This window comes from Mobula birostris, chromosome 10, assembly GCF_030028105.1.
Source record: "Mobula birostris isolate sMobBir1 chromosome 10, sMobBir1.hap1, whole genome shotgun sequence".
NCBI classification, from domain to species: Eukaryota; Metazoa; Chordata; class Chondrichthyes; order Myliobatiformes; family Myliobatidae; genus Mobula; species Mobula birostris.
In genome coordinates this window covers 122,081,809-122,097,034 of record NC_092379.1, presented here as the reverse complement: position 1 = coordinate 122,097,034, position 15,226 = coordinate 122,081,809, and the positions used below count along the sequence as shown (strand labels likewise).

General features: G+C 41.2%; 2 non-coding genes across 2 annotated transcripts; one reads left to right on the top strand and one right to left on the bottom strand.

Annotated features, from left to right (window-relative positions):
* Positions 1-5,156: 5,156 nt before the first annotated feature.
* Positions 5,157-5,228, top strand: trnap-agg (transfer RNA proline (anticodon AGG)). Its single transcript has one exon. It is a non-coding gene; the product is annotated as a tRNA-Pro (tRNA).
* Positions 5,229-5,279: 51 nt separating this feature from the next.
* Positions 5,280-5,351, bottom strand: trnap-ugg (transfer RNA proline (anticodon UGG)). Its single transcript has one exon. It is a non-coding gene; the product is annotated as a tRNA-Pro (tRNA).
* Positions 5,352-15,226: the final 9,875 nt, after the last annotated feature.

The window sequence follows — 15,226 nt, the reverse complement described above, 5'->3', positions numbered from 1 at the left end:
TGACATATATGCAAACACGAGGAAATCTGCAGATGCTGGGCATATGGTGACATATATGTATTTTGATAATAAATCTACTTTGGACTTTGTACTATGTTGGCTTCATTATCTATCTCTGAACTGAACTGACTGAACTGGAGTGGAAGCGAGAACCCCAATGGGCCTTTAGGGTAAAAATGGATAACCTCTTTTAGGATTTATGTCAAGGTATCTGTGAGTAAAGTTGATAAGTCATGCAGCAACAAAAGGCCCTTCGGCACACTGAATCTGTGCGGACCATAAAGCACCCAATTACACAAATCCCGTTTTATTCTCCCAGGTCCCGATCAACTTTCCCAAATAGCAGCGCTCACTCGCACACTTGTGGGAATTTACAGGGCCAGCTAACCTTTTACCCCACATGCCACGAGATGTGGGAGGAATGTGACATGCTTGGGGAAAAGCCAAGCAGTTACAAAGGGAACGTGCAAACTCCGTACAGATAGTACCGGAAGTCGTAACTGAAGCAGGGTCATTGCAGCTTCATTAGCAATGCTGCTATGGCAACCAATGAGTTCTGAATATTAGTGGATTTTTCAGTGAATATTAAATTGTGTGAAAAATTAATAGAATGCTAAATTGTACAGCCAAAGTAATGGAGCACCATGGAGAGGGGGCATGTGGGATGGAATCGGGCTTTATTTATACAGAATTGTGATCAGGTCATGTCTTACATAGAGTGGAGTTCCAGGCAATGATTTGTATGTCTTGGAACAGATTCAGACTGTCAGAAATCTGAGTAACTGGCAGATGTTGGAAAAACTTAGGCCGCTCTGCCTGTAATTACAAAACTGACTGGAGACTTAACTGAGGCACTACAATTTCCATTTCTATCGTGTTCCTTGCCTGCTGGGCAATATACAGACAAAGAAAAAAAATGATAATTTCAAGATTAACAGCCTGATGACATGATTGAAGAAAATGGTTTTGAAAATGAGAAGCTAAAATAAGGGTCAAAAAGAATAAAATAATATCATTGCAAAGCTTTAAGTTAGATTATCATATCATGACAAGAACATTGGCATTGCATCTATACTCGATCTGATCCATAATCTAATCTGTGTACATTCGCCTATTGTTGGTAACTTCATGCTTTTTACATTTAAACTCTATTGCCCCAATGTTGGAAATCAAAAGTAAAAATGGAAAATAATGGAAGCATTTAGCAGGACAGTCCACATCTGTAGAGAGAAAAAAAAGTAAGTTAACACTTCAGGTTGAGGGCAGAGACTTTTTGATTTGAAATATTGTTTCTCTTTTCACAGATGCTGCCTGATCTATTGAATGTTTCCAACATTTGTGTTTGCTCAATGAGTATTATAACTGTTGAAGATATTTAAGGTTATTAATGCATTTAAAAAGATATGTTTATATGTTTCCACTTCTGAGGTGAAATCAGAACTACAAACCATTATATATCACTAATACAGTGGATTCCACTTAACTGGAACATATCTGGACCAGTACATTTTAGCCCAATTAAGTGGCTGCCTGAATTAGCCAAAGTTGCATGGAAATAGTTAAAAGGTATGAAAAAGACAAACTACCATTTAACTGAGTAACAATTTATGTATTTAAATTAAATACAAAGCAAATTAGAACACTACCAATACCTCTACAGTACTATAAAACTGTATATTAGTTCCTAATAGTTATTGACTGAGGAATTCATGTGCCGTGTTCATTTGATTGACTGTAAATGAATAAAATCTGCGCAGACACCTAGTGCAGATAATGGACTACATTTATACAATTTTTTTAGACATTTGCATCCTCTAAATCTTCATTTTCATTGTAACAGTGAAGATGATCGTCGACACCTTCAAATTCTTCATAGTTTCTAACTTGTTGAAGTAGTAAAAATCATTTCATTTTCTCTCCCGCCCAGTTCTAGCATCTCTAAGCCACAGTGAGCAAAACAGTTCTGAATTGCCCTACTGGTTAATTCTTGCTAACTATCAGTTATAGAAACCACTGCTTTTTGAACACAAACACACACAACTAATGCTATTTAAAAACTGAATGCTCTAAGTACAATGGCCACACAAGTGCATGCAACTGATGCTGGTTAGAAACTTTGTGGCAACAGGCTCCTGCCCCAATTAAGTGGCATAGTCTCCCAAGTAACGAAGGGAAACCCGGCTATTTTCTCAGTCACCTCACCTCGACTCTGAACTGATCCACCACCTACAGACTTACTTTCAATTACTCTACGATTCATGTTTTCAGTATTGTTTATTGTTATCATATGCATAATTTGTCTTCTTTTGACCATTGGTTGTTTGTCAGTCTTTCTTTATGTATACCTACATTAATAATAAATTTGACTTTGATAATTTAATGTTGTCCGTAAGTTTGAAATTGCACAAAAATCACTTTTGTTTTACATTTACTATGCCGAGTTCTGTCTTGCAGCTTCGCCAGGCTGGTGCCTCGTCATTTTTAGACATGTCTGGTGTGTCCCTGGCACTTCAGGATATACTCAGTGCTGAGATGCAGTTTCTGCTGACAGGGGAGTTAGGTTGACATCAAGCCAGCAGCCTTTGGGTAGGAACAGCATCTGCAGAGTTCTACATTACGATTGTTATGGTAACCATAGCTCTACTGCCTTCTAATAAATGGCATCAACAATACTGATTGGAAAGAAAGATTATTAAAAGTGGAGAGAGTAAACCAGCTTTGCTATTGGACAGAATGAAGGTACGTCTAATTTTTGAATTTAATATTATGGTGGCTCATTCACATGTAGGGATGTTCATCAGTTAGATGTTCATGAACTAGGGTACAGTTGTAGAAATTGTAAAGTTTTAAGTTCCTAAGTGCCAACATAGCAGCAAATGTATCCTGTACTCAAAGCATTGATGCGGTCATGAAGAAGGCACATAAGCAACTCTGCTTTATTAGGGTTTGAGGAGATCTGATATGTCACCAAAGATTTTTGCAGATTCCTATAGGTGTATTAAATGAGGAATAGCATCCTGACTGGTTGCGTCAGTGCCTGGGATGAAGGGTCCGATGCACAGGCTCACAAGAGGCTGCTGGAGGTTGTAGGCTCGGCCAACTCCTTCGTGAGGCAACCGTCCCGGCCATCGAGGACGTCTTCAATAGGTGGTGCCGCAAGGAGGCAGCACACGTCACCAAGCGCCCTCAGCGTCCAGGACAAGCCCTTCATTACCACCATCAGAACAGGAGACTGAACACCCACACTTAACGATTCAGACTACCAGACTTCTGAACAGTCCATGAATCCATGAACACTATTTTCTGCATCATTTATTTATTTTGTATTTTATAGTCAATTTAAAATTCAAAGTAAATTTATTATCAAAGTACATATATGTCACCATATACAACCCTGAGTTTCATTTTCTTGTGGGCATACTCAATGAATCCATAATAGAATAATAACCATAGTAGATTCAATGAGAGACTGCATCAAATTGGGCATTCAACCAGTGTACAAAAGACACAAACTGCATTTTCTAAAAGAAAGAAATAGCAATAATAAATAAACAAACAATAAATATCGAGAACATGAGATGAAGAGTTCTTGAACGTGAGTTCATTGGTTGTGGGAACAGTTCAGTGATGGGGCAAGTGAAGTTATCCCCTTTGGTTCAAGAGCCAGATGGCTGAGGGGTAATAACTATTCCTGAGCCTGGTGGTGTGAGTCCTGAGGCTCCTGTACTTTTTTCCTGATGGCAGCAGTGAGAAGAGGGCATGTCCTGGGTGGTGGGGGTCTCTGATGATGGATGCTACTTTCCTGCTACAACTTTTTGTGTAGATGTGCTCAATAGTGGGGAGGGCTTTCCAGGTGATGGGTTGTGCCATATCCACTACTTTGCGAAGGCTATTTGAATTTTGCCAGGACCACTTGGCTTCAGACCTCATCACAGCCTTGAACCGCTGAGCTGACATGCCAGCTGTGAGTTCGAGGTGATGTTCCTTGACGTCAAAGCAACATTTGACCAAGGGTGGCATTAGGTAAAACTGAATTCAGTAGCCATCCAAATTGGAGTCAAACTCCAATGGTTGGAGGCAGGGCAAGCCTCACTCAAAGGAAGAGTGTGGTTATTGGCAGTCATAGGATCTCATTATAGGAGTTCTTCAGGACAGTAGCTTAGGGTCAACCAGCTTTTGTTTTCTATCATAAAGCTAATAAAATCCACCCGTCTGGCTCAGAGTCATAAAGGACTACAGATACTGCAAAGCAAATCGAGCTCGGGAAGAAACCCAAGCGGCAACTGTGGAAGGAAATGGATCGGAACATTTCAGGTGAAGAGCCTTTATCTGGACTCATCTAGGCTATTATGACAGCACCACCTCCCAAACTTGTGCTGTCAAGGACAAACTCTTTAGACCCACGGTACAGTAATGCTATCACCTGTATATCCTCCTCTGTTCTTCATGCTTGCTGGGTCTAAATCCCTGTGTTTCCTAAAGCGACATTGTGAAATCACCTTCACAACACGGATCAGTGTGGTTCCAAAAGAGCTATCAGGACCGACCTCAAACTAAATAAATAAATAGACATCTTGCATTCAGATTAGATTAATTTATTAATTACGTGCACATCGAAACATACAGTGAAATACGTCTTTTGCGTTAACAACCAGCACAATCTAAGGATGTACCATTACAACTTAAAATAGAAAAAAAGACATTAAAAAGGGCTTAAAAGTTCATAGATGATCGACATATCGTGAACATTCCACAGCATGACGCAAAACGGCGTAGCCTTCAGATCTTATCAGTCCACCGCGGCTTTGTTATACTTACTTTTCCTTGATTGATAAACAATAAGTTAATATTGCTATTATTTATAAATTTAGCCTGTAAAATTGGCTGGCAGAATGTTGTAAAATGAGCAAGATCTAGCCGTTAAGAACATGGAGCTCCCGTCGTCACATGCATATCCAGCCTCATATCATTAAGTTACTTTCTCTTCCCCAGAGATTCTCCGTGAGAGCGGAACGTGGACTTGAGTGGACGATCCCCAAGCTGCAGAACAATCGACAGCGGCAGTGAAGTAACATTCTACATAAAAACTACAACAAAACAATAATTTAAATCTCAGTAGCGATATCAAATGTAGCGGTTTATTTTGTAGTCGCTTAGGCTCGTTGGTCTAGGGGTATGATTCTCGCTTAGGGTGCGAGAGGTCCCGGGTTCAAATCCCGGACGAGCCCTGGTTTTTTTTGGAAAATTTAGTTTATTTTGAGAACTTTTTTTAAGAAAAAGGGCTCGTCCGGGATTTGAACCCGGGACCTCTCGGACCCAAACCGAGAATCATGCCCCTAGACCAACGAGCCACCGGAATTACAGCTGCGTAATGTTATAATTAGAGTTAAGACTTGGATCTGATATAAAATATTTGCTAGGATTAAGTTTATGTATCGCAGTAACGCAAAGCTTTGTATCTACATTTGCAGATCTCTCAAACAACAGGAAATTGCTCAATCACATAATCCGTCAGCAGGAGCGGCCACTTTCTGTGCTCACGTTCCATTGCAAAACACCGTTAAGACGAGAGTCGAAGGTAGAACATCAAAACTGATGTTCCGATACAACGAGATACCGTCGAAAAAATATCCTCATTCATATTTCAAAGGTCGCTGAAGTGCCACACGCAATCCATTCTACTGAAAACACAAAGCAGACTACAGATGCCGTAATCTGGAGCAAAAGAAAATACACAAATTGCTGGACGAATTCAGCTTCTGTGGAGGCAAAGGGATAGTTAGTCCACGTTTCCATTGAGATCAGGGATATCATTTGTTTCTTCAACAGTCAGGTTTTAACTCTTTCCGATTCGGAGGTAGATATTAATTTTATTACATTTTAACATTGCAATTGAGTCTACCTCGTATTAAAGACAGTTTTTTTTTCAAAATACGTAAGGGTCAGAGCTATTTAACTAACTTCCGAGATACCATAGGAGCTGTATTTTTGCACCAACGCTTAATGCCTTCATCTCTAATCAGTTAATTCAATCTACCAACCAACCGTGGAACAATACTCAGAGGCAGACCCAAAATGTTCACGTTTTCTCTTTTTTCACAGATGTTGCCTGACCTGATTTTTACCAGTATGTTCTGTTTTTATTTCATGTTTCCAGCATCGGCACTATTCCTGATTTCCATTTTCACTCGTAATTCCACATTTCTGGCCCGTGGTTTGAGACGTAGCTGAAGGAGGATTTGAACCCTCCACAGCAATCAATTAGATATGGCAAAAACGAAGGCATTTAGCACTGGTGCCAGAAAATATGACATCCTTCAGAGAGAATGATATCTAGGTCCTGATTAAATCCCCTAGTCCTTCCCCCATTTGCACCTCTTCACTCCCTTGTTTAATTTGAGTGGCAGGAGAATGCGACTGGGAAAAAAATCCTTTATGTTACGTACCTTTCACTCATTTTACAAAATATAAGGACCACATAATCTTTCAAAGCTTAAGAAAATGACATTTTATCATAGAACATAGAACAGTACAGCACAATACAAGCCCTTCTGACCCTATAGTCTACTTAACCAAGATTGATCTAACTCTTCCTTCCCACATAGCCATCCATTTTTCTTTCATGCATGTGCCTATCTGAGAGACTATTAAGTGTCCCTTATGCATCTGCCTCTATCATTACCCTTGGTAGCACGTTCCATGCACCTACCACTCTTTGTGTAAAGAACGACCTCCAATATCCACCCTATATTTCCTCCCAACACCTTAAAGTTAGTTCCCCTTGTATTGGCAATTTCCCCCTGGGAAAACAAAAATTTGGCTGTGCACTCAATCCGTGCCTCTTTTCATCTTGATCACCTCAATCAAGTCACGCTCATCCTCCTCCTGTTGCTGTGTGAACGAAGTTACCGGAGAGAAGTTACTGGTAGATATGAAGCTGACTCACTATTTGACAAAATGAGACAGAGCAGGCATCACACTTTCAGAGGGAAAATAGCCTGCTTGACCTAACAATGCATGGCGTTTTATTAAAGAACAATTCAGGACAATTCCCTGTTTACAGTGCGTCCACAATGCTTCCTTTGAACTACACACAAACTTCACATCACCCAAATAATGAATTTAAATCAACATCGTCTGATTTTTCCGTTAACTGTGGTTTACAGTTCTTAAGGAATCCATTGTTCAGAGCTGCATTTAAAATTTAATCTACTGTCTATATTCATTTTTGAAGTTTGGTGGCTGAAGTCAGTTACTAAAGCTATTTACTAAATGTGCTAACCTCAAAAACGCCCTAACGTCTCCAAAAAGAAAAGTCCTAGAGAAGTTTTCAGTTCTACATCCTTTCCAAATTAGCTCTGTCCTTATTTTTCTGTGGTGATTGTTTCTGTGGGCATTCATCCTTCATCTTACAGATTCCAAATAAGTGACCCTTCTCTTCGTCACTTCTGTTTAGTCATAGTCGTAGTCATAGTCATACTTTATTGATCCCGAGGGAAATTGGTTTTCGTTACAGTTGCACCATAAATAATTAACTTCCTTACCACGTTGAAATAAAGACTAATTTCAGTTATTGTTTCTCAAAATCATGGAATTACCTACCTTCAAGATTCAAGATTGTTTATTGTCATTCTTGAGTTCATGAGTGTAAAGGACAACTCCAGATCTGGTGCAGCATATATAAAGCATACAATAAACATAAAAAACAGTAAAGAAACAAAAAACACACAATAAATACAAATGCAATCCTATAAAACTCAATGTACACATAACTGTTATATACATGGACAGATTGTATGTACATAAAGTGAAGCTTGTGATGTGCTTGGAGTGTGGTGGGATTGGTTAATGGGTAACGTATGTTGATCCATGTAACATTCTCCTTGAAATCTATAAACTTTCAAATGGTAACAAGAGGAAGACAGGCACATCCTCAAATGCTGGTAATCCAGAGTAAGACACACAAAATGCTGGAGGAACTCAACAGATCAGACAACGTCTACGGATGGGAATAAACAGTCCATATTTTGGGCTGAGACCTGGAACAGGAAGCGAGTCCAGATGAAAGGCCTGGGCCCAAAGCATTGTTTATTCTTTTCCATAGGTGCTGCCTGACCTGCATTTTGTGTCTTCCAGATTATATTGTCATTCTTTTAGATTATAACTTTTAAATTTGTTCTGACCTTGGCTTTATATAATTAAATGAATGTAGGTAACAAAAAGTTAACGGGTATTGTTGACTTATCAAAATATTGTTTTGAATTTTCTTGCTTCTGCCCTTCCCTACTTTGTTGGTACTCTCTAACAATACTGCAATCATTCATTAAATATGTCAATAAGTAAAGCCTCTACATCAGGGTGAGAGAAAAACTTGTAGCCAGTCAGGAGTCGAACATACAGAAATTTTGAGCCATCACCTCCTCAGTTTGAACAAATCTACTCGGAGTGCTGTCACAGGAAAGCGGCATGCATCGTCAAAGACCCCCACCATCCAGGTCATGCTTTCTTCTCGCTACTGCAATCAGGAAGAAGGTACAGGAGCCTCAGGACTCACACCGCCAGGTTCTGGAACAGTTATTACCCCTCAGCCATGAGGCTCTTGAACCAGTGGGGATAACTTCAATCGCCCCATCACTGAACTGTTCCCACAACGTATGGACTCACTTTCAAGGTTTCTTCATGTCATGTTCTCGGTGTTTATTGCTTAATTTATTTATTATTACTATTTATTTTTTTTCTTTTATATTTGCTCAGTTTGCTGTCTTTTGCACTCTGGTTATATTGTTGGGTGTGGTCTCTCCTTGATTCTATTAGGGTTACTGGCTTTGTTGGAGGTGCTTGCAAGAAAATGAATCTCGGGGATGTAAATGGTGGCATATATGTACTTTGATAATAAACTTACTTTGAATTTTGAAGCCAAGTCCCTGTGGGTGTCTGTGAACTGGCCTGGCCCACTTGATGAGTCATGTAACAACCCTGCTCCAGGTGTTAGTGTAAACAGTTCAAATCTCCTCAGAGGGGATCCCAGACATAACTATGCATACCTTTGAAGTAAGTGATACTTCAGCTTGTTTTCACCTCAGTGCCTAGGTTAATGATACATTCTGACATGTTTTGAAAGTGATTATTTCTCATTGTTAGATGACTGATAGTAAAGGTCAGTAAAAAAGGAGTGTAACAATGCAGCTCTCTCTTTATGCTACGTAAACAATTGCTAGTGCTTCTACTTAGATACTCCTTTTCTTTAAAGTGTCAAGAGTGACTTGCTTTCACTCCAGTTCAGTACCTTCTGAGCTGACTGATGAGAGCTATGGTGACTGGCAGGACTACCGCAGATAGGTCAGTAAGCGCCTGATGAGGCAAGTGGGAAGGCGAGGGTGTAGTTGTGGTTAGAGCGAGAGGAGACGTGCTCCTTCCAGCTGTTCTGAGCTGGCTCACCGAAGGGAATGGCAATTTTCATCTTCAGTGCCTGCCTTTGTGGAGAGGTAGCTCCTAAGCTTCATGTTTTTCAGGTCTTACTATCAACCGTTAGTGTCCATTAGCCAACCAACTCTGTATTGACCATGATGCCAACGTAAGCTCATCTCATCTGCCTGTACATGGTCTCTGCCCCTCCATCCCCTGCCTGTTCATGGGACTGTCTACATTTCTGAAGCTTTGCCCTTGTATTTGCTTCCACCTCTTCCTCTGGCAGTGCTGTCACTCTCTGTGTTCAAAAAAACTTGCCTTGCAAACCTCCTCAGCTTTGATTTGACTGCCTATAGAAATACTTCTCTAATTGCTTTAATATGTTATAAAGGCTATGATGCAAACCAAATTGTCTACCACCACTTTCAAATCTCTTACTAACTCTTCCTTCAGTTAGTCCTGACGAAGGGTCTCGGCCTGAAACGTCGACTGTACCTCTTCCTAGAGATGCTGCCTGGCCTGCTGCGTTCACCAGCAACTTTGATGTGTGTTGCTTGTCCACCACTACAGAACACCTCTGATTGGTATCAATGAAGCTGCTTCACAGCCCCAGTACTTCAAAGGTTCACACTGCAATGCTGTGCCTTCTCTCAAACAACCGTCCCGCTTCACTGATGCTAACCAACAGACCATTCAACCCAGCCAGTCTCCATTGTCATCCCCATCTCAAGCTGCAGGATGCGAATGACATTTACGTCTGCACTTGCAATATTTGGAAGGTAAGTTCCAACTCATTTCGACTCTGGCAAGGTGGCGCCAGCGATTAACGGACGTCCTCCAGACATTTCATGGGACAACTTCTCCCTCTTCTTCTAAGTATACTTCTACTACTAATCTGCACCTGATGGAAACCTGTAATTTACATTTTGATCATGTGCTTTTGGGCTGACTGAGCGATCTGGCGCTTTTGCTGTCTGCGAGGAAATTCGGCATGGTTGAGAGCGGGGTTGAAAACAGAGTATGCAGCCCTAACATCAGAAAACAAACCCATGATTGGCTCCATCACTCACAAATGTCATCGCTTAAGGTGTCAAGCAAGATTGCAATCAATGAGGATGAGGACAGAAGGCGAATGGATGCTCAGCACTGTCTGACAGCGTTTATAGACAATAGACAATTTGAGAGGGAGAAGGGAAGATCGGAAGTGTCAGTATTACAGTTGAACAAAGGGGACTATGGACACATGAGGGAGGAGCTGGCAAAAGTTGACTGGAAAGATACCCTAGCAGGGATGGCAGTGGAACAACAATGGCAGGTATTTCTGGGAATAATACAAAAGATGCAGTATCAGTTCATTCCAAAGAGGAAGAAAGATTCTAAGGGGAGTAAGGGGTGACCGTGGATGACAAGGGAAGTCAAGGACAGTATAAAAATAAAAGAGAGGAAGTATAACATAGCAAGGATGAGCGGGAAGCCAGACGATTGGGAGACTTTTAAGAAGCAACAGAAGATAACTAAAAAGGCAATACGGGGGGAAAAGATGAGGTACGAAGGTAAGCTAGCCAAGAATATAAAGGAGGATAGTAAAAGCTTCTTGAGGTATGTGAAGAGGAAAAAATTAGTTAAGATCAAAGTTGGGCCCTTGAAGACAGAAACGGGTGAGATTATTATGGGGAACAAGGAAATGGCAGACGAGCTGAACAGGTACTTTAGATCTGTCTTCACTAGGGAAGACACAAACAATCTCCCAGATGTAATAGTGGCCAGAGGACCTAGGGTAACAGAGGAACTGAAGAAAATTCACATCAGGCACAAAATGGTATTGGGTAAACTGATGGGACTGAAGGTTGATAAATCCCCAGGGCCTGATGGTCTGCATCCCAGGATACTTAAGGTGGTGGCTCTAGAAATCGTGGATGCATTGGTAATCATTTTCCAATGTTCTATAGATTCAGGATCAGTTCCTGTGGATTGGAGGGTAGCTAATGTTATCCCACTTTTTAAGAAAGGAGGGAGAGAGAAAACAGGCAATTATAGACCAGTTAGTTTGACATCAGTGGTGTGGAAGATGCTGAAATCCATTATAAAAGATGTAATAGCGGCATATTTGGATAACAGTGGCAGGATAGGTCCGAGTCAGCATGGATTTGCGAAGGGGAAATCATGCTTGACTAATCTTCTGGAATTTTTTGAGAATCTGACTATGAAAATGGACATGGGAAAGCCAGCGGATGTAGTGTACCTGGACTTTCAGAAAGCCTTTGATAAGGTCCCACATAGGAAGTTAGTGTGCAAAATTAGAGCAAATGGTATTGGGGGTAGGGTACTGACATGGATAGAAAAGTAGTTGGCAGACAGGAAACAAAGAGTAGGGATTAATGGGTCCTTTTCAGAATGGCAGGCAGTGACTAGTGGGGTACTGCAAGGCTCAGTGCTGGGACCGCAACTATTTACAATATACATTATTGATTTAGATGAAGGGCTTAAAAGTAACATTAGCAAATTTGCAGATGTCACAAAGCTGGGTGACAGTGTGAAGTGTGAGGAGGATGTTATGAGAATGCAGGGTGACTTGGACAGATTGGATGAGTGGGCATAGCAGATGCAGTTTAATGTGGATAAATGTGAGGTTATCCACTTTGGTGGCAAGAACAGGAAGGCAGATTACTATCTGAATGGTGTCAAGTTAGGAAAAGGGGAAGTACAACAAGATCTAGGTGTCCTTGTTCATCAGTCACTGAAAGTAAGCATGCAGGTACAGCAGGCAGTGAAGAAAGCTAATGGCATGCTGGCCTTCATAACATGGGGAGTTGAGTATAGGAGCAAAGAGGTCCTTCTGCAGTTGTACAGGGCCCTGGTGAGACCACACCTGGAGTATTGTGTACAGGTTTGGTCTCCAAATTTGAGGAAGGACATTCTAGCTATTGAGGGAGTGCAACATAGGTTCACGAGGTTAATTCCCGGGATGGAGGGACTGTCATATGTTGAAAGATTGGAGCGACTGGGATTGTATACACTGGAATTTAGAAGGATGAGAGGGGATCTGATCGAAACATATAAGATTATTAAGGGATTGGACATGCTAGAGGCAGGAAACATGTTCCCAATGTTGGGGGAGTCCAGAACCAGAGGCCACAGTTTCAGAATAACAGGTAGACAATTTAGAACGGAGTTGAGGAGAAACTTTTTTACACACAGGATTGTGGTTCTGTGGAATGCTCTGCCTCAGAAGGCAGTGGAGGCCAATTCTCTGGATTCTTACAAAAAAGAGTTAGATAAAGTTCTTAAAGATAGCAGAGTGAAGGGATATGGGGAGAAGGCAGGAAAAGGGTACTGATTGTGGACGATCAGCCATGATCACAGTGAATGGTGGTGCTGGCTTGAAGGGCTGAATGGCCTACTCCTGCACCTATTGTCTATTGTCTATTGTTACTATTTGCAGTACTATTTTGTGCAATTTTGATCAGGCCAACATGAACTTCCTCTGCGGCTTGCAGTCAACGAACGACACAACACTAAACAGAAATGAATTGAACTACGCTGAACATTCCTAGAGCATTTCAAGGACTCAGGTACTCCGCAGTTCGATGTTAAATATTCTGTGTGTTATTTGATCATTTTTTGCCATTTGTGCAATTTTTTTTTCACATGGGTGTTTGATGTTTTCTTTGAATGGGTTCCATGGTGTTCCTTAGTCTTGCGGCTGTCTGTGGGAAGAGGAATCTTAGGGTCGTATGCTGCATGCATACCTTGATAAGAAATGTACTTTGAATCTTTGAATCATTCATTGAGGCACAAGAAAAGATGGATCTTGCGTTCACTATTCACAAAAGGAATATCCTCTACCTGTTCATACACCAGAATTAGAATCAGATTTAATATCACGAGCATCTGTAATGAAATTTGTTAACTTTCCGGCAGCAGTACAATGAAATACACAATAAATAAATATAGAGAAAGAACTGAGTTATATTAAGTGTACATATGTTTATTAAATAGTTCAGTTAAAATAAGAAGTGCAAAATAACAGAAATAAGAATGTAATGAGGTCGTGTTCTAAATGTCCATTTAGAAATCGGATGACAGAGGGGAAGAAGCTGTTCTTGAATCACTGAGTGTGTGCCTTCAGGCCCCTGTACCTCCTTCCTGATGGTAACAGTGTGAAGAGGGTGTGGCCTGGGTGGTGGGGATCCTTAATGATGAACACCGTCTTCCTAAGGCATCACTCCTTGAAGATGTCTCGGATACTACGGAGACTAGTACGCATGATGGAGCAGACCCATTTTACAAGTTTCTCCGGCTTATTTCGATCTTGTGCAGTAGCCCCCTCCCCCCCACCCCATACCAGATGGTGATGCAGCCAGTCAGAATGCTCTCCACGGAACATTTGTAGAAGTTTTCAACTGTTTTAGTTGACAAACCAACATACATCATTCTCTGAGTATAACACATTAGTCTGACGGCATTTATGCCTCTATTGTTAAGATAGTACGTGGATTTCTACTTCAGCATCAGAATCAGGTATATTACCACTGACATATGTATTGGAATTCATTTTTTTTTGCTGCAGTACAGAATAATACATTAAAGTTGCTATAAGATACAATAAGAAATCTGATAAATAAACAGTGAACAAGAGAGCAAATAGTGAAGTAGTTCATGGACTGGTCAGAAATCTGATGGCGAAGGGGAACAAACTGTTTCCAAAGCATTGAGTGTATGCCTTCAGGCTCCTGTACCTCCTTCCTGATTGTAGTAATGAGAGGAGGTCATACCCCACGGGAAGGCGAATGTTGGTGGGTGTCCTTAATGATGGATGTCACCGTTCTGAGGCATTGCCTTTTGATGATGCCCTTGATGATAGAAAGACGTATAAACATGTTATCAGATGCATTAAATATAATACAGATGGCATAAACTTTATCTAAATTTACACATATACTGGCTGCACAGTATGCAAAAGATTAGGTCTGGAATTCCAGTTGCCACCTCAAACAACAGAGATTTACTTCCTTCTCCCCCTGCGCCATTGTTGTCCCTGCTTGTGTGAGTGATGGATTTCTTCAGGGATGTTCTCAGCATGCAGTGAGGATTGAGTTGGGGATCTTCCTGGTTTATGTGGCTCAGTTTCACAATGGAAGGCATTTCAAGTTTAGAAAAAAAAATCACCGGGGCATTGGTCTTCAAACCTGCTGTGCAACCGCGAATATTTTGTTCTGATGATTGATTCCAAGCAGACGTGTCAACCTGCTGTGTGAGCACTGCGCTTTCACAGGATGTCAGAAATGAGTCAGGACATCCGTACAAGCCAAGAAGAGGATGGGAGACTTACATACATGCTGCTCTTGAAAGCCTCTTTCACAAAAACAGTTTAATGTAGAAAAAGTAACAGCAACAAAGTGAGAACTCAGGACGTTGCCCCAGGAACGATGCACTCCTTGATGTAACCCGCAGTGGTGAAAGACTTCAAGGATGCCCGTGGACACTGCCTGCTTCTTCTCCAGGGACCCACAGGCAGGAACATGGTCACAGAAGGGAGCAAGCAGCCAGCTGAACAAACTCCGTGACTGCTCGTTGCCTGGGTTTGCAGGAATGTCAGATATTAGCCAGCTGAAAACACAATCTGATGAAGCCTGATGGGCTTTCGACTGAATTGAAATTAATTACTTTTGGTTTTGCTGCGCCATGTTAGTGGCGCAGGCTGGAGGGAAACCAGCCAGGGGTTTGCTGCTCATTATCTGGTGATCTTTGCTGGAATGTGTAGGTCTGTGGATATTCAATGAGGACAGGACTCAGGTCCAACGTGGTGCCTCCCACT